General features: G+C 39.1%; 1 pseudogene; it reads right to left on the bottom strand.

The window, feature by feature from the left end:
• Window positions 1-20,993, bottom strand: part of LOC131529976 (NACHT, LRR and PYD domains-containing protein 3-like) — a 540,773-nt pseudogene that overhangs the window by 367,151 nt on the left and 152,629 nt on the right.

Raw genomic sequence — 20,993 nt, 5'->3', positions numbered from 1 at the left:
TCTAAAACTACAACACAGTAACAAGTGTGTGAAGTATTGCTCTCAGTGTTGCTCTTGCCTTTTTCCATGCATTTCCTGGAAATTACCTAAATCAATTTCCATATTTCTACACTGCAGAGGTAACACTTTACAATAAGGTGTCATTTGTTAACATTAGTTAATGTATTAACTAACATGAACAATGCATTTATTACACTATTTATTAATCTTTGTTAATATTAGTTAATGAAAATACAGTTGTTCATTGTTTATTCATGTTAGTTCACAGTGCATTAATGTTAACAAACACAACTTGTGATTTTAATAATGCATTAGTAAATGCTGAAATTAACATTAACTAAGATTAATAAATGCTGTAGAAGTATTGTTCATTCTTAGTTCATGTTTACTAATGTTGTTAACTAATGAACCTTACTGTAAAGTGTTACCGCTGCATAGGAACCCTTACTGTTTTAATTGGAAGATACCTAAATATTTATTTATCGGATCACGAAAGGTCCCCAAAATGGGACTCGAACTCGCGTTCCCTGAAGCATAACCGCACTGCATCTCGAAGCACTGCCTATACAAGGGTATCAGCTCCGACTGTAAGAAGATATTTAAATAAACGTTATAATCATTAAAGAATATATTTTAGTCAAACATGGCATATTTGTTCAGTGATAACTACGTAAAAAAAGAAAGGCTGTAAAACCTTAGACATTTTTTTAATGCTTTATTAATTCAGTGCGTAAAACCATAGACATAATGGTCTTATCAAGTATAACTGTACGACGTTCCGGTTCAAGCTCCGCCTACTTCCAGTTTTATCCGAATACAGATACAGACACGAATAATTTTGTGATTGTTACAGATACAAATACTAGCTTCGCTGCACACCACTTATGTACTTCCCTGCATGTCGCTCCTAACCTGTGTGACCTTCTTTCTTCTGTGAAACACAGTAGTTTGGGTATCATTGCTTTCCATTGTGTGGACAAAAAACATTTCTCAAAATATCTTCTCTTATGTTCCACAGAAGAAAGTCACACTGTTTTGAAATGACTTGAAGATGAGTAAAGTGACGACAGAGTTTTCTTTTTTGGGTGAACTATCCCTTTAACATGAAATGTTTTTGTTTGGCAGTATTTTCACACAGTTCTTGTGTTCAGTAATATAATAACACTCACCGTAGTTTCTTCAGTTTACAGTGTGGATCCTCCAGTAGAGCAGAAAGCAGCTTCACTCCTGAGTCTCCTGGTGTATTATCGCTCAGATTCAGTTCAGTCAGGTGTGAGGGGTTTGATCTCAGAGCTGAACTCAGAGCAGCAAAGCCTTTCTCTGTAATACGACAGAAGGAAAGACTGCAGAGAAAACACAGAAAAAATAAAGATGAGTTAAGTTCATTCACCGTTTATCACAGACCCATGAATGAGGTGTCAAATCGACCGGCTCATTGAGGAGAAGAGTGCTGTATCTTTTCTAAGCGATCGGACCTACGATGTTCGCACAGCGGACGAAAAAGCAGGCAAAGAAAATCCCATAGACTTAAAATGGCGGAATGTTCATGAATTTGATTCTCAACTGTCACTTTCTCTCTCTCTCACTCACTCACTCACTCACTCACTCACTCACACACACACACACTCTCTCTCTCACACACACACACACACACACACACACTCTCTCTCTCTCACTCACTCACTCACTCACTCACACACACTCACTCACTCACTCACTCACTCACACACACACACACACACACACACACACACACACACACACACACGTCTGGTTTGCTATCCTTGTGGGGACTCTCCATAGGCGTAATGGTTTTTATAGTGTACTTACTGTATGTGCTATTGTCCTACACCAACCCTACACCTAAACATACCCCTTACAGGACACTTTGTGCTATTTCAGATTTTCAATACACTCCATTCTGTGTGATTTATAAGTGTTTTGAAAAGTGGGGACATGGGGTAATGTCCTGAAAAGTCACCTTCTCCTTGTAATATCTGTCATACCCTTGTCATTATACACATTCATGACCTCATTTGTCACAAAAACGTGCACAGACACACACACACACTCTCTCTCTCTCTCTCTCTCTCTCTCACACACACACACACACATTCTCTCTCTCTCACTCACACACACACACACACACACACTCTGATAACTGAACTTACATTCGTGTCGGTCGTCGCTTATCTTTCTGTGAGCAGAAGTCGTGACTGATGGCGTGAGATAAGAAGCACAACACTTTCGTTGCCCTCTTCTCGTGTGTGAAGCTGTGTGAGAAGATACGTGACGTCTGCAGTAACTTTTGCTGTGATTTTGTGAAATGTCTTAAATGCTATAAATTACTGGGTTTTTTTGTTTTGTTTTGTTTTGTTTTGAGCAAAAAGAAAGAAAAAAACCTGTATGTTATAACATTTCAGCACCTCCAAATCCATGAATATTTCATAATCTTATTTAAATAGTTATTGTAGGAGCCATGCTTACTATCTTATTCCATTTTACTATATGTTCATTTAAATATTAGTTTGCTGCTTTGTTGTTAATGTTGTTTATTTCTCTGAGTGTGTGCCCTCTGTGGGTGTGAAGGGAAGATGTACCCCTGACAGGAGAGGGGTGCTGGTCACAGTTGCCAAGTCCGCGTATTATACGCGACTTTGGGCTTCTTTTGTTGTAAAGTCGCGGTTTTTTGGGCTTATTTAAAAAAATATGGTTGCTTGTTAGGGAAATCGGACAAGCAACTTTGTTTCTTTATTTATGTTCGCTGTATTCTCCAGTGCATTGATTGACACTCAGTCTGCTCGCAGTTAATATTAATATTAATATTGTTTCATGAATTCTGTTAGTATTCGAGAAAAACTGTAAGACAGCTTATTAGAAAACAAAACATTTGGAAAATTTTGGGGACAAGATTCACAGATTTCAATGTACACTGATTATATAAAACTATACGGTCAGTACATCAGAGTTAAATTAAAGTGTTCTATGCATTTATTTCTGTTCAAAAGTATGGAAATTGATTTTTATAAATAAGCTTCAAATAGTCCTATTCTGTATCCTGTGGCTCTCTCTAGTGGACAACATTAATATCACAGCTTTTAGCCTCAGGTTATGTTATCACACAGGCTTTGATAATAAAATAAACTGCATAAATAACTACCTATGAGTGTTTTTCACTGTTTATAATTCACTTACCAAGAAATATCACCTAAAAATCAAAAGCAAATCATGAAGCCCTATTCAGCGACTAACATGGTGCTTTTCTCCAAATATATTCACAGTAACCATATAAATAAAATATCAGAATATAATAAATGTTAATCAGAGCACATGTGAACTTACTGGTAATAATTAATGCATCACGACACAGTAGACCTAACTTCTGAAAAGTAGATAATTGTATGATTAGCAGATGTCTATTTTATTGATAAATAATTAATAAATGTTTATACATAGGCCTATTTGACAATGTTTTGTTTCTGGTCTACCGCAGTTTGACACATTTTCGTCAAATGTTATCATCTATTATCTATGTTCATGTGTTGATATCTACTGAAGTCTTATGATCGCAGTCGTAGGAGACAGATGTGTAATTCAGCTGCTGTTATCATGATCATTACCACCTTAAAGCCTTGCTTGGAGCAAAACAGGAGAAAGACAAGTGATTATCAGTGTATTTATTCACACGTACGTTATTCACACGTTCCTTATCCAGATGTTAATCCACACGTACTTTCCAGACGCAAAGTTAAAAAAAAATCCGGTAACACTTTCTATGAAGCCCGTATTTATTATACATTATAAGGATATTCTTAAGGCATTATAATGAATGCATAATGCATTATAAAAAACCTTATAATGTGTTATAAAATGTCATGAATAATCATAACAACAATTATAATACACTATAGTACTTACGTATTTGTGGTTATAACTTTTAAGAGTATGATTATTTATAACACACAATGAACACCATATTAAATCTACTTCATTTATAATGGGCTTTATCATAGCTTGACATTGTTTATTTAAGATCTGCACAGTACCTTACTACATCTGCAATGTTTATATATATAACACTAATTGTATTAGTAGACTTAGGTCGGGGAGGTAGTAGGGTTGCACGATACACCGGTACTACGGTAGTATCGCGATACTAAAGCTTAAAAATACCCGCGGTGCCATTGCATTTTTTAAACGGTAGTATCGTCCATACGGTACCGTAAGATATGTTGTATGCACGGCAAGAACACTGTTTCAAAGGTTCATTTGAACATTCATGCCAGCAGAAACATTACAAGTTGATTGCCAAATGTCTTTCTGCTGTGCTCTGTGTATACGCATTATATGGTATTGAGTGTTTCCCGATGCTTCAGTTCAGTTTGCAATGAGAAGTCGCACTTGCACGTCGTTGTTCATGCTGCAGTTTATCAGAAGAAAGGGTCTGATTCAGACCATCTTATGTCATTTTAAACAACAGCAGCTCAAGCATCACTTATTCAACATCATAATATCTTACAAGAAAGTATTCTCACAGTTTAATTAATTTGACCACTTCTAGAACATGTGTAATAGTTCGTTTCTGCTAACTCGGAAATTTCAAGATACGCGAGCAAAAAAAATGCTCCTGACAGTTCGGCAATACGACACGAGCAAGAGTGCTGTTTTTGATTCTTTTGAATGACTCAGTGATTCAATCACGAACTTCTGCCACCTGCTGGCCGTTTTTAAGTTTCCCATCTAAAAGTAGGCATATTACATTATTTTCCAACATATTTCTATATTCAGAATTTAGTATTTAAAACACTAATCTCATAACATTATTTATGCAATTATGTATAAATGCCACATCTAAATGTCACTTCATGCAGCTTCTGTGCAGTGCTGAGATGAGTTTTGTTTAGATTATTTCATGGAAAACAATAGCCAGTCATTCATTCACATTAAGTATTCAGAGAATAATATTGTCTGTTTTCACTTATATCTATTTATTTATTAAATTTTGATTCATTTTGTAGAATTTAATTTTAAATTAACACAATACTGCATAGTATCGTGATACTTCAGCTGGTATAGTATCGTAAGATATTTTTATGGTATCGTGACAACCCTAGTAGGTAGACTGTTCACATACTTGCAAAGTATCCTATACTCAGTTTGTCTGTTGAGGAACCATCAAAATAAAGTGTTATCATACAGTATATTCAGCAGACACACTACTAATACTCTCATGACGGCTAGTTGACATGTAGTTACAGAGTTACTTATCAACAGCTGTCTAAAGGGTGTCATCAAAATAATCAAACTGATATTATATTTTTTTTAAATGTTCAAAGCAAATGTGTCATATTACACATTCATCTGATCTGATATCTGATCTTATGGCTGTTTGAGAAAATAAATATATATTATTGTTATTATTATTACTTATAAGTGGTCTTTGTCTGCTTTAAGTAAAGTAACATAAGTAACGTGGCAAGATATGAGACTTATAATACATTATAACTATGAGAAATATAATCCATTGTAACTTAAGCGCATGGATCGTGTTCATTGTGTTATAAATCATCATACTCTTAAAAGCTATAACCACAAATAAGTAACTATTATAATACATTATAACTATGAGAAATATAATCCATTGTAACTTAAGCGCATGGATCGTGTTCATTGTGTTATAAATCATCATACTCTTAAAAGCTATAACCACAAATAAGTAACTATTATAATACATTATAACTATGAGAAATATAATCCATTGTAACTTAAGCGCATGGATCGTGTTCATTGTGTTATAAATCATCATACTCTTAAAAGCTATAACCACAAATAAGTAACTATTATAATACATTATAACTATGAGAAATATAATCCATTGTAACTTAAGCGCATGGATCGTGTTCATTGTGTTATAAATCATCATACTCTTAAAAGCTATAACCACAAATAAGTAACTATTATAATACATTATAACTATGAGAAATATAATCCATTGTAACTTAAGCGCATGGATCGTGTTCATTGTGTTATAAATCATCATACTCTTAAAAGCTATAACCACAAATAAGTAACTATTATAATACATTAAAACTGTTCTTATGAATATTCATGAGATGATACAGCATATTATAAAGTTATTTGTAATGCATTATGCATTCATTATAATGCCTTAAGAATACCTTTATAATGTATAATAAAGAGGGACTTCATAGAAAGTGTTACCAAAAATCCTTTCTTTGCTACGTCAAAATCTAACGAGTCAAATCTTTTTCACACACACACACAGGCGTAATGCTTTTTCTACTGTACAGACCGTATGTGCTATTGCCCTCCATTTAGGTCTCCACCGTGACACGAGTCCCCATGAGTCTGTGTGTAATTGCTTGTGGTGTTCCTCATTTTTAAATGAATACATGCTAAGTGAATAAATGTACATATTTTGTTATTTAATTTGATGTAATTCCCTCTTTTTTTCAATGAACGGCCTACACAGAATCTCACAGCAACTGTGGTAATAACAGGAGACCCATTTGGTGAGCAGCAGATTCTCCTGATGGTGAGGAGCTACTTGCTGACGAACCTGCCGACATGAGTTTACCTTACTATGAGTGCCTATTCAACATTATACAGAAAAGCAATTAAAAGTACACTAAAGTGCACTATTTTAACGCAGTGTCTGTGGGAGGGACGGTAAATTTGACATCCTTCTCTCTTCTGACTGCTGTTATCAGTCTCTGACAATTTCTTTCCTTTGATTGAAAGTCGTGAAAATTCTTTCTTAACAAGTTCTTAGAAATTCGAGCCACTATCAATCTCAACAATGTATATTACAAATGATTAAGTATATAAATCGTCGGTTTGTTGTTTTACACACTTGCACACAGGCATTGTTTCATACACGACATAGAGGTGAGATGCATAAGAAATCTTTAGACACGTAACACAAACCATAATCCATAACAACAAAAGACAATACTTTATTGAACCTTTTCTGATAAGAAGTGTGTGCTGCAAACGCGAGCATTTTTGGTGATCCTTTCTGTCCAGTCCGCTCGTTTTATCGCGTTTAACCACAGCTGTCGTCGGTTTTTTGGCAGCATGTATGCGATAAAATTTTAAATTGTAGCCTGTACTACATCGATTCTGGCACCCAACATCACAACAAGATGATATTTTGAGCTTCTTATGGAGCCGAATCTGCGCTGGTTTGAATTGGCCCCCTCCAGTTTTCCCTTTTTTTTGCTTCCAGCTAGCGCTGTGACGTAATCGTGATGTCGGCACAAAAAGGGTCTATAGTTCAGTTTAATTGTTTATTCAACACCTGTTCCAAACCAATTTGGCAACAAAAATCAGTATCATGTACAGGGCCAGATTTACCTTATATTGTGACATTGTCGGCCGGAAACCTCCTATTGGTAGTTGGTATTGTGGCTTTATTGTATACAGATACATTTACATAAACGGTAACACTTCACAATAAGGTTCATTAGTTAACATTAATTAACTAGTGTACATGAACTAAGAATGAACAATACTTCTGCAGCATTTATTAATGTTAATTTCAACATTTACTAATGCATACGGTTTTTCTCAGTTGCTTTGGTGCATTTCTTAGATCAGAAATGAAATTCTCAAAACTACTTGTTTAACCTCCACATCTAGTCACTTGTGTACATGATATATGCAGTTTCTCATTCTTTTGAACAAGTTGCCATTGCAGTTGCTACATTCATGCAATCGATTATGTACATTTGTCTGCGGTTTCCTACATTATCAGTTGCTAATGTCATGTTGCTTAAATGTATTATATAGTTCTCTGTGCAGTAGTCTTATCCTCAAAACATCTAGTCATTAGTTCATCTTATAAGTCATTAAATGCAAAATGGTTGATCTAGTTGTCGTAAACTGTCAAGCATATTTTATGCACATTTCTATTAGTCTTTTTGTAAATTTGCCATGGATTGTGCAGGTGAATCTTGACTTTCACTAATGAAGAGAATGTAGATCAACCAATGATAAATCAGTTCTCTGAAATTCCTCATACAGTGCTGCATACAAAAACAAAGCTCTGTCTGTGTTTGCCTTTCTAATTTTTTATTTTTTTGTATTTTATTATTTATTATTAATTTATATTAATTTTGTATTTTGTATATATGTTCATTGACATAAATACTTACTTGAGAGATGAACTAAAGATTTTGAATAAGTTACAGGCTTTTGCAGGTAACCCATTGTGTGGTGCTGTTTGTACAAACTGTTTTGAGAAATGCACATGCTTTGCAAATATTAAGGATGATTCGAGAAATGCACCAAAGTGACTGAGAAAAACTGTAAAATCAAAAGTTGTGTTTGTTAACATTAGTTAATGCACTGTGAACTAACATGACGACTGTATTTTCATTAACTAATATTAACAAAGATTAATAAATACTGTAATAAATGTATAGTTCTTATGCTCATGTTAGGCTACAGTAGCTAACATTAATGTAAAACTCATTGTATAGTTTTACCATACAGATGTATAGGCCTGACTACATTTATTTGCATCGTTACGTGTGTCATGTTATTAACATTTCACCAAAATCAAGTTCAAGCTTTTGACCAGCGAATGTTTTTTCCCGTCCTTAACGCCACATCAAAGGCAGGACGGGTATCGCATTTACATTTTCATGAACTTGCCGCTATGTGGGCGCTCAGTTTTTTCTGTTATTTGGTCAAGTATCATATTATAAAGATTCAGCGCTCGCACGAGCTATTTGGCTGTGACTTGACAACAAATGCTAGACTAAGACACTCTTCTCCGCTCCTTAAATACAAAAAAAACAAACAAACAAAAAAAACATTAGCCTTTATAAATGTAGTGTTTCTTGAGTAAAGAAAACGCTGTACTTCTTCAATCAACAGTTCTTTGTTTATCTTCAGACAGCAAACAAGCTGAGATGCTCTAAACTGCGCGCCGCACTTCATTGACGAGAGAGGCGGGAGGAATAATGAGGTTTGACTGACAGTTTGAGGAGCCAATGGCGTTACGAGCTTTAGTGTCTGTGGCTTCACTTTTACTGATCCAGGATCAGTGATCCGTAGCTGTTATATTTCCGATTTGAGCTTGAGTTTCAGAATGCTTTGGATAATGTAACGTTAGCTTTTACTTGATCAAAAAGAGAGCTTCGCTACTGAAAAGCTATTTAATTCAGAAAGCAGCGACGCTACCACCACGCTACTGAGAAATGTAGTTAAACTAGTAGCGACGCTACACTGCAAGACAGTACATACAAACAAACAACTCATTTCAAGTCATTTTGTTTTTGCACCTTGTTTTTTTAGTTTTTATTTTTTTTCTATTGCACACTGCTTTTGGTTTACTCATGATTTCTGTAAAGCTGCATTGAAACAATATTTAATTAAAAATGTCAATAGCAAGAACAATAAACTAGTGGGAGGGGTGGGGGGTGCAAATATTAAAGAACTGAAATTAGGAAATGGTGCCTCGAAGGTGGTTCCTGACCATTCTTAATAAAAGGGTTCCTCCAGGAAGCATTAAAGATCCTCAGAGAACCACCTCTTTTAAAACGGTGCCTAGAGGCTCTACAGAGGGTCCCGCCGGCGCGGCAAAGTGAAGAACCCCAAAAGGTGCCTCCAGGAACCTTTAGTTTTTACAGTGTAGTCTCTTTAATCAAATTGGTGGCTTGAAATTTCTGTTAAAATGTGATTATAATATTTCTAAAATCCCCCTCAAATTATCCAAATTTCATCAGCAAGCCCTTCTCGCTTGAAAAATCTGTTACTGTCACAATTTCTCTCCTCACACCTCTTGGAAATATAACTGCTTCAAATAAATCTTTATTTTTAACAAATTGTTTCAACAGAGACATTAATCATCTTATAAAAATGTTTGACAATTCTGGGAATCTTTTAACTTACGAACAATTCATGTCGACTTACAGTTTTCTCGTACAGTTTAGGGAATTTAATTCAGTTATTAAAGCTATTCCTGTAACACATTTTGACTTGACGTTCAATAAATGTCACGATATCTTTGAACTGTGCCTATGATTACGCCTTTCCATTAGCTCGCATGCAACAGTTCTCCACTTTTCCCTTAATTTATAAGGCAACTTTATGATGATGGTTTTCAAATTGCTTGGCATCTCCAGCTCCTCCATATAATCAATTTCTTCCATTACATTACAGCATCCACGCAAAAAGAGAGCATAACTCTGCAATGAATTTACATCCTCTGACTTTACTGAAGGCCATCCAAGAACCTTCTCTACATATGCAGCAGCTATTCTGAACTCATTGCCGAAATGTTCTTTTAACAATGCTTTGGCTTGCAAATACCCTCTTTGTGCATCCATATGGTGACAACTGCGCACAAGTTCCCTGGGCTGACCTCGTGTGTATTGTTCCAGAAAGTACAAGCAATCTCGATTATGTTTGGTTTGGTCTTCTATTCCATGCTCAAACGCTCTGATGAAAGCTCTGTATTGCAGAGGATTACCATCAAACACAGGAATATCTCTTTGAGGCAGTGTGCTGGATTGTTGTTGTTCTACAAGGAGAGCAGTAATCTCATTTTGTTTCTGCATGACACTGCAAATGTTTGAAGTTGATGTTCCATCAATGTTCTGCATTACATTTGATGTTTGAACTGGTGACGCAGAATTATGGTCAATTTGTGGTGCGCTGTGAGTTTGCCGAATCACATTCCTTAAACCTCCTTGCTGGGAAGTTTTCTTTGGCATATATTCCTCCGCACGAGGGTTGAGAGTAACTTCTTTGCCACTAAAGGGCTCCATAATAAACCCATTGCAAATCAACATCTTTCCACTGAACCATGTTTGTTGTTTTTCTTTTTCTTCGCTGGGCAAAAGAACCACCACAGAATTGTGCATTTCTCTTGCTTCATCGCTCAATTTGATGAATTTCTCAAAAGAGCACTGCACCTCCTTTTCATATTCTCGGTTGGACATAAAATCTTTTATGATAGCCATTAAGTTCTTTGCCTTGTTTAGTTTACTCTTTCTTGTCTTTTGCAGAGTTTCCAACTTTTCCAATAATGCCTTAGGAGTGAGCTTAGTAGGCCTCTTTTCCCTCACAGGCTCCGTTTCCACTTTCTCACATGGCTCAATAGTCTCTATTTGTTCACCAGCAGCCACAACATCGCCATAATTCCCAACACTCATATATAGACTGTAGAATTCATTCACCTTTGGCAACGTGAAAACTCAAGCAACCAATGCATTGGAATAACGCTATTAAATGTGTGCACACAAAATCATTCCTCAAGTAGCGCTACACATAACTTATTGACTTCATTCATTCGATTCGTCGCAGCTGCTCCTCGATTCACTGCAACGTCCAATTAGACTCAAATCCATAGCGAAGTCCAGTGATTAGTCCATTAAAATTTCAAAAGGTTCCAATGTAATGCGTGATAATCCACAATGAAGCATTTTTTGACAAATATAGTGACATAAATAGCCATTTTGTCACTTGAGGTGTTGTAGGGTGGTTTCTGACGCGTGAGATCCAAACAAGAAAAGTCATCCTCCAAATACTGCTTTACCAGATTTATTCATCACACAGCTCGTACAGGTCACTTCAACTCACAGCTCCTCTGCACAGTGCACGTAAAATCCCATCCGATGCCTTTCCATATTCACCTCCAGACACGGTCAAAACATGTTGTGCTTCCCTCTAATTACACACCTGACTTTCTTCTTCTTCTTCTTCTTGAAATTTATCCTTCCCCCTTTTATTTTATTTATTTATTATTTTTTTTATATTCTCTCCCACAAATTTGTTATTTTAAGGTACTGAAAAATAAAACTATAGCATTCATTTCTTGAGTTATTTTGTAATATATCTCTCAGTTTAAATTGCACTTTTATTTTTTCTATATTTTGCATTAAAATCTGTCTTTCAGTTTCGTATTTCTGACAGTACAAAATAACATGTTCCACTGATTCTTCTTGCCCACAAAATCCACACCTTCCTGTATCATGTTTACCCATTTTATAAAGTGTACCATTTAATCTTGTGTCCAAATCTCATCCTTGATATTACTATTTCCTCTCTCCTGGTTTTCCCTGCACTTCTCATCTCTCCCATTTTCCTTTGAATTCTGTAAAACCACCGACCTTTTTTCTCTTTATCCCATTGTTTTTGCCACCTTTCCTTCAGTCTTTTCTTAATAATACTCTTGATTTCACTCTTACTTAGGTTAACAATTAAGTCAATGTCGTTGTTTTTAACTGCCTCTTTTGCTTCTTTATCTGCAGTTTCATTTCCTTGGATACCAATATGTGCAGGCACCCATAAAAATACCACTGTAATACCCATCATCTGAATTCTGTATAACGTTTGCATTATTTCCATTAAAATGTCTGGTTTACTTTCCGAATGACTGTATAATAAACTAGCCAATGATGCACATGAATCTGAACAAATAACTGATTTCAAAGGTCTAATCTCTTCTATCCACTGTGTTGCTAATAACAGTGCAATCATTTCTCCTGAATAAACAGATAACTCGTCACTAGTCCTTTTCTTTCCCGATAAGTGAAATTCAGGAACAGTAAACGCTACTCCTGTCTTATTGTCTAAACTCTTTGATGCAACAGTATCTAGCGTTGGATGCTCTTGACTATGGCCTTGTAAATTAACCCAATAATTCACTGACAATTGTTCCCTTCTCATTTCTAATGACATTTCCCCCATTTCAACCTGTAATGCTGTAATTGGTGTCGTTTTTATAGCTCCTGTACATAATCTCAACACCGGATGCTGTATATTATCTAACTTCCTAAGAGATGTTTCTGCTGCTGATCCATACACCATGCAACCATAAACTCACACCTGCCTTTCTTACTCTTTGCCTACCTATATACTCATTAAGGCCCACACTCCACCCAGTGGTCAAAAAACAGAATTACAACAGACATTATGACTCTTACAATGTCTCCTAGAGGGGGATTTTTTCTGAACTCTAAAATTGAGAATATTGACTGAGAAGAGCTTGTTTAATTCCTTTTAAATATTGTATTAATAATAAAATAAAAGGAATACACTTCAAAATTCTACATACTATTTACCTTCTAAATCTTTAATATCAAGATTCTCTGATATTGATCATATATGCTGTTTTGTAATAACGAGAAAGAGATACTGACTCACTTATTTTTTGACTGTAATGTCGTAAACAAGTTTTGGATTGATTTGGCAGATTTTATATTTAATTTAATGAATATTATTAATTATTGCTTTACTTTAAAGGATGTTATCTTGTATTATGAAAATAAAAACAATAACATTTTTATTTTATTAGCAATATTTCACATACATAAACACAGATTTCTTAATTCATCTCCTATGTTAAATTTGTTTTGTTCTGACTTTGACTTTTATATTTCTTCAGTAAGACTGTTAAAAAACAAAAAGTCTGTGAAATGTTTAAAATACTATGATACACTCTTCAATCCCCCTGGTACTCTGTAATATCCTTATTCGTTAAAATTGAATGTGAGCTATGCTTTTTATTTATTTTATTTTATTTTTTTCTTTTGTCTTATTTGTTTATATTTTGTATTGTTATTATTTGAATGTCACCCTTTTCTGCAATAAAGAAAAGAAAAGAAAAGGACTCGTGAATATTGTAAAAGCAACTCGAGTGTTTTATCCTTAAATACTTATATAACTGATATTCAAAAGGCGGACCGCATCCGCACCCGGCATCCATCCGGACCGCGAGTCTCAACAGCAGCAACATTTAAGAGAGCAGCGCCTCAAAACAGCGGAGCGGATCACATAACAAGCGCTCGGGGTCTTTATGGCAAATATCAAGAGGGAAGAAGTGCTATAGATGTCACGGCAAAAATCACAGCGCTCAGGTGTCATTTCAAAGATGCTAAATGCCATAACTGCAGGAAAACTGGGCATATCAAGAGAGCTTGCAGAGGAAAGATGGAAGTTGGAAACAGTGGCGGCTCGTCGGGGAGGCAAAGGAGGCACAGCCAAAATTTTGAGGTGAAAATGGGAGGAGAACGATTTAATGTTAATAAAATTCACAATTCATTTCAGTTCATGTCTCAAAATTTTGTTTGTAATTTCACAGCTGTAATATCATAACATGCTACTGAAGCTGGAAAGCGCCGCTCTTCTATCGTGAAACGTGAATGTGGCGAATCTGCTGATGTAATTATAACCGGAAGTGACAGAGAAGGCGAGGCCGGGGGAGAGCTGAGCTCTCGTGCCTCTGTTGGTAAAAAAAGAAGAAGAAAGAAGCCAATCAGCATCGAGTGTTCACTTTCAGCGCTGAGGAGTGTTGAGAAAAGAAACCTTGCAACAGAGGCTCGCCTCCTTCTGGTGTATCAACCAATCATTATAGAGACGTAAATTACATGATATTAGTTTGAACGTCTCCAGCTGAGCTGATAATGTACGAAGTAAGTTACTTATAGTAGCGATATTGAATATTTGATCGCCAACAGATTTACCAAGCTGTCATTCAAACAGTGTATATACAAATTAAAAATAAAGGGAGAACACGCCTGAGCTGGATATATAGGCTACAGCAGTCGGCTTAATTAAATGGCAGAACACAGACTTTTAAGAAGAGATGGATTGCTTCAAGTGATAGACCAGGTGAGTGCAATTATATTATCTTGCTGTATGAGTCCTTTTCTTTATGTTTTCTAACTAAAAGCAAACAAAAAGCCATTTTAAAGTGGTTAAGCAAATACGTTAATAATATTAATTAGCAGGGATCCCCAGGTCAATTAGTGTGCCTCCTCTATTTTAAAACCCACGAGCCGCCACTGGTTGGAAAAAAAACCCTTATGCTGAGAAAAATACTAAGTATGTGGAGGCAGAGGATGTTGAATTGCCCATGTTTTCACTGTGAAGTGATAAAACAGCAGAAAGTCATTCACAGAGATGTTTAATGTAAATGGCAAGGAAATTATGATGGAAAATGATACCGGCGCAGCTGTGAGTATTATATCTGAGAAACAAGTCCAAGCTGCGTTCAACAGAGCCACTGGAGATCACTAGAGTCACGCTGAAAACATACACAGGAGAGATTATGCCTGTGTTGGGACAGTTAAATACTCTTCAGACTGATTAAATTGTACAAGACTTGGTGCCACGGAGTACATGTAAATCATGGATTGGAGAAAGACATGTTAATCTGTCATTTTTGTAATTGTTGATCTGTATGTTTAATTTTTATTTTAATTCAATGTAGGCTACTTTAGGAGTGTGCCCGAAGCCGAATACCTTGTTCAGAAAAGGCACGGGTAATGGCTTTTAAAATGAATAACGGATAATGAATAATTCTGTCTGAATATTCGTCTGAGGCTGCAGCACAGTCTGGTGTTTGCTAGATAACAGGTGAGCAGGGGATCAGCACGATATTTTACACAAACCTCTAAAGTTACGCAATAATGAGTGTGTGAAGTGAATGAATTTAAACTTTATGAATGAAAAGAGCGCAAATCAAACACCGCTTGCTGTGAAATCAGAAATCAGAGCTTGACAAGAGTAATATCAACTAAAATAATACATCATACACGTTCTGTTAAGATTAGTTAACTAGTGTTAACATGAACTCAGAATGAACAATACCCTCTGAAGCATTTATCTTAATGTTAATTTCAACATTTACTAACGCATTATTAAAATCAAAAGTTAACATTTGTTAATGCACTGTGAACTAACATGAACTACCAAAGAACGACTGTATTTTCTTTAACTAACATTAACAAAGATTAATAAATACTGTAACAAATGTATTTGAATGAAATCGTATTGTATAGTGTTACCATATAGATGTTTAGGCCTACAGATAGGCTGTTTATTTGCATCGTTGCATGTGTCATTAGATATTAATATAAACATTTCACCAAAATCAAGTTCAAATACGAAGCTTTTGACCAGCGAATGTTTTCCTCAGTTTTCTGTCATTATGTGGGTGTTCAGTTTTTTTCTGTTATTTGGCCAAAGTATCATATTATGAAATATTGGCTGTGACTTTACAACAAATGCTAGAGAAACTCTTCTCTGCTCCTCAAAAACAAAAAAACAAACAAACAAACAAACAAACAAAAAAAAAAGCATTAGCCTTTATAAATAGTGTTTTTTGAGAAAAGAAACCGCTGTACTTATTCAATCAACAGTTCTTTATTTACCTTCAGACTGCAAACAAGCTGAGATGCTCTAAACTGCGCTCCTCACTTCACTGACGAGAGAGGCGGGAGGAATAATGAGGTTTGACTGAGAGTTTGAGGAGCCAATGGCGTTACAAGCTTTAGTGGTGGTGGCGTCACTTACTGATCCAGGATCAGTGACCCGTAGCTGTTATATTTCTGATTTGAGCTCAAGTTTCAGAATGCTTTCTTTGGAAAATGTAACGTTAGCTTTTGTTGACGCTACCGCGCTACTTGATCAAAAAAAGAGCTTAGCTACCAAAAAGCTATTTGATTCAGAAAACAGTGACGCTACCACCACGCTACTGAGAAATATAGTTAAACTAGTAGCGTCTACTTGTAGCGATGCTACTGCCCATCACTGACAAATATTTTTCCATAGGCTATAGCTACTGTGCTCTTTTTGTCACGGTTCATAGATCCAATGTCTCTCTCTAGTCTCGTGCTTTGTTGTTTACATGTGAGTGGGTGTGTCCGGATCGTTACCGTTGATCAGTATCCAGCTGCAATCACTCTTCGTCACCAGCTGCCACTCATCTCACCTCCTATAAATACTTACCACCTTCTCATCTCCTTTGTCAGATCGTTTTCATGAAGTCTATGTTGTCTGAGCCTGTTTCCGTGCTTCGTGTCCCGTCTTCAGTTCCTGTGTTCCGGTTTCACGTCGTGTTGGATCGTCTATGTGTCTGGTTCCCGTCATCCGTCATCAGAGCACGCTGCACTTCATCCACCACGCCACGTCTGACCATCAAAGTCCCTGTGCCACCGCCTGCATCACCCGGATCTATCTCACTCCATTTTTACTTTCAATAAACAGTTTACTTGCAAATTGTATCCTCGTTCATGTTGTAACAGAACGATCTGACCAAGAATGGATACAGCAAGTACATCAGCGCCTACCATGGAGGACTGTTTGAGCAACAGCATGGCTCGTTTGGACATTCAAGAAAAGAATTTACACGATACTGGTCGCGCTGTTCAGGCGTTAGTGGCGCAGGTGTCCGAGCTCACCCAGCAGATCCAACAGCTACGAGTTCCACTGCGCCGCCAACACCGGCCGCTCCCCTACACCATCGGAGAGCCCATCCCAGTCGGAGCCACGCCTACCTACCCCAGAGCCCTATTCAGGTGATCCAAAATTTTGCAGAGCCTTTCTAACCCGGTGTTCCATGCATTTTCTCTCAACCCAAGACTTTCCAGACCGAGCGATCCAAAGTCGCTTTTGTACTCACCCTCCTGACTGGGAAAGCGGCGTTATGGGGAACGGCGGTGTGGGAGAATGAAGATCCGTGCTGCGCCTGCTCCAGGAGCTCTCCGCTGAGATGAAAAGAGTTTTCGACCGGGCGGCGGCGGAAGAGAAGCTGCTAGAATGCTGGCTGATTTACGGCAAGGAGAGAGGTCAGTGTCAGACTTTTCAATAGAGTTCGGACCCTAGCAGCGGAGAGCAAATGGAACGAGGAGGCGCAGTGGGACATGTTCCTGCATGGGCTGGCTGACCGGCCCAGAGAGAGATCTATGCTTTGGACCTGCCCCAATCTCTTAATGAACTCATTGCCTTAGCCCTCAGAGTTGATGCTCGACTAGCCCGAGTGGGAGGTCACGCTACGAGGAGACGCCCTCTGGCAGGTGCCGAGGGTCCACAATTTGGAGGCGGGGACGCGGTCAGCCCCGTCGACGATCACGAGCCCATGCAGGTTGGTCGAGCTCGGCTTTCCCGGGAGGAGAGGGAGAGGCGGAGGTCCCAGGGCCTTGCTTATACTGTGGAGGGCCGGACACTATGCTTACAACTGTCCGGTAAAAGGCCAAGCCCGATAGTAAGTGTGAGGCTACTGTCGGTGGGATCTCTGCTGAGAAGACCTCACCAACATCTACCCTTCTCCCGGTAAGACTGAGATGGTCAACACTCACTCACGACTGTCAAGCACTCTTGGACTCCGGGGCAGAAGGTAATTTCATGGACCACTCATTCGCACGCCAATTCAAGATTCCCCTCAAACCCCTCACACATCAGATTGCTGTACACGCACTCAATGGACAAGAACTTCCCACCATCACTTTTGCCACAGAAGACATCACCCTCATCACATCAGGCAACCACACTGAAATCATCTCTTTCTATATCCTGGACACTCCCCTTGCACCCATTGTCCTTGGTCACCCTTGGCTCACCCGTCACAACCCTAAAGTGGACTGGCAGCTCAAGTCTGTGTCTTCGTGGAGTAACCAGTGTCATAAGTCTTGTCTATTGTCTGCCTGTCCGCCTGTTTCTGTCTCTGTGTTGCAGGAGGAGGCAGTGGATCTGTCTAACGTGCCCACAGAGTACCTGGACCTGAAGGAGGTGTTCAGTAAGTCTCGGGCTGCTTCTCTCCCTCCGCATCGTCCCTATGACTGTGCCATAGAATTATTACCAGGTACGGCTCCGCCCAAGGGCAAGTTATATTCACTCTCGACACCAGAGAGGGAGGCTATGGAGAAATATATTTCTGATTCTCTAGCAACAGGGTTCATTCGCCTTCCTCTTCTCCAGCGGGGGCGGGGTTTTTTTTTGTGGGGAAGAAGGACGGATCTCTGCGACCTTGTATTGACTACCGAGGGTTGAACAACATCACGGTAAAGAATACTTATCCTTTGCCGTTGATGTCTTCAGCCTTCGAGAGGTTGCAAGGAGCATCCATCTTCACAAAATTAGACTTACGTAATGCTTATCATTTGGTCCGCATCAGGAGGGGATGAGTGGAAGACCGCGTTTAACACCCCCAGAGGACATTTTGAATACTTGGTTATGCCTTCGGCTTTCCAATAGTCCAGCGGTCTTCCAGGCACTCGTCAATGATGTGCTGCGAGATATGATAGATCAGTTCATTTATGTCTACCTGGACGATATACTGATTTTTCTTCTTCTCTCCAGGAACACGTGCAGCACGTCCGACGAGTGCTTCAGAGGTTGCTAGAGAATGGGCTTTTGTCAAGGCGGAAAATGCGATTTTCATGCACAGTCTGTTCCATTCCTAGGGTACATCGTGTCGGTTGAGGGAATGCGCATGGATCCTGAGAAGATCAAGGCTGTGGTAGAGTGGCCAAGTCCAGAGTCTCGTAAGGCCCTACTGAGATTTCTGGGGTTCGCCAATTTCTACCGGCGCTTTATTCGCAACTTCAGCCAACTAGCCGCACCTCTGACCGCCTTGACCTCCCCAGAACGACGCTCAGGTGGTCAGACGAGCCGAGGCTGCGTTTGCCAAACTGAAGGGTTGCTTCGTTTCAGCCCCATCCTGATAACCCCTGATTCATCACGCCAGTTCGTGGTGGAGGTCGATGCATCAGAGGTGGGGGTAGGAGCAGTGTTATCCCAGCGCTCTCTCAGACGACAAGATGCATCCTTGCGCTGCTTTTGTCTCATCGCTATCTCCTGCGAGCATAATTATGACATTGGGAACAGAGAGTTGTTGGCAGTCAAGTTAGCATTGGAGGAGTGGCGGCACTGGTTAGAAGGGTCGGGGTACCTTTTATCGCTTGGACCGATCACAAGAACTTAGAATACATTCGGACGGCTAAAAGATTGAACTCCAGGCAGGCTCGGTGGGCACTTTTTTCTGTCGTTTCGATTTTACTCTCTCGCATCGCCCGGGTTCCAAAACATCAAACCCGATTCTTTATCGCGCATTTTGATCGTTCAACGCCCGTCTACTCCCGAGTGCATTTTACCGAGACTCTATTCATCTCCACACTTGTATGGGAGGTCGAATCGAAGGTCAAGAAGGCCTTAGAAGGTAACGCCTCCGGTCGGTTGCCCACCGAATCGTTTATTTGTGCCTGAGGGTCTGAGGTCCAGCGTCATTCAGTGGGGGCATTCTTCCAATGTGGCTTGTCATCCAGGAGTTACTCGCACTGGATTTTTAGTCAAGCAACGATTCTGGTGGCCGCTCATGGCTCGTGACATTCACAATTTTGTTTTGGCTTGCTCAGTTTGTGCCACTGGTAAGACTTCCAATCGACCCCCAGATGGGTTACTCCAACCGCTGCCGGTCCCTTCGAGACCCTGGTCCCACATCGCGCTAGATTTTGTTACCGCCCTCCCCCCCTCTCAGGGTCACACGGTAGTTTTGACCGTGGTGGACCGGTTCTCGAAGGCGGCTCATTTCATTCCCTTGCCCAAATTACCCTCAGCCAAGGAGACAGCGATGATTGTCGTTGACCATGTCTTTCGGTTACATGGCCTCCCGACGGACGTGGTCTCTGACAGAGGACCCCAATTTGTGTCCAAATTTTGGCGAGAATTTTGTAAGCTTCTGGGGGCGACTGTCAGTCTGTCCTCAGGGTTCCACCCCCAGAGCAATGGCCAAACTGAGAGAGCCAACCAGGATTTGGAAAGAACGTTACGATGTTTGGTTTCCAAGAATCCTTCCTCATGGAGTCAACAACTCTCTATGGTGGAGTACGCCCACAACACGTTGCCAGTGTCATCTACGGGCCTATCTCCGTTTGAGTGTAGCGTAGGGTACCAGCCACCAATTTTTCCTAGTCTGGAATCCGAAGTCGCGGTCCCCTCCGCCACGCCTTCGTCCAGAGGTGTCATCGCACGTGGACTAGAGCCCGTGAGACTCTACTCCAGGTGGGTTGCGCACCAAGGCCAAAGCCGATCGCCACCGGTCTAGGCCTCCCGTGATACGCCGCTGGTCAAAAGTGTGGCTTTCTACCAAGAACATTCCTCTCCGCTCCGTGTCTAATAAACTTGCTCCCAAATTCATTGGCCCATTTACTGTCACCAAGATCATTAGTCCGGTGGCA

This window comes from Onychostoma macrolepis, chromosome 22, assembly GCF_012432095.1.
Source record: "Onychostoma macrolepis isolate SWU-2019 chromosome 22, ASM1243209v1, whole genome shotgun sequence".
Lineage (NCBI taxonomy): Eukaryota > Metazoa > Chordata > Actinopteri > Cypriniformes > Cyprinidae > Onychostoma > Onychostoma macrolepis.
Note: the sequence above shows the minus strand (reverse complement) of the source record. Positions and strands in the feature narration are given on the sequence as shown.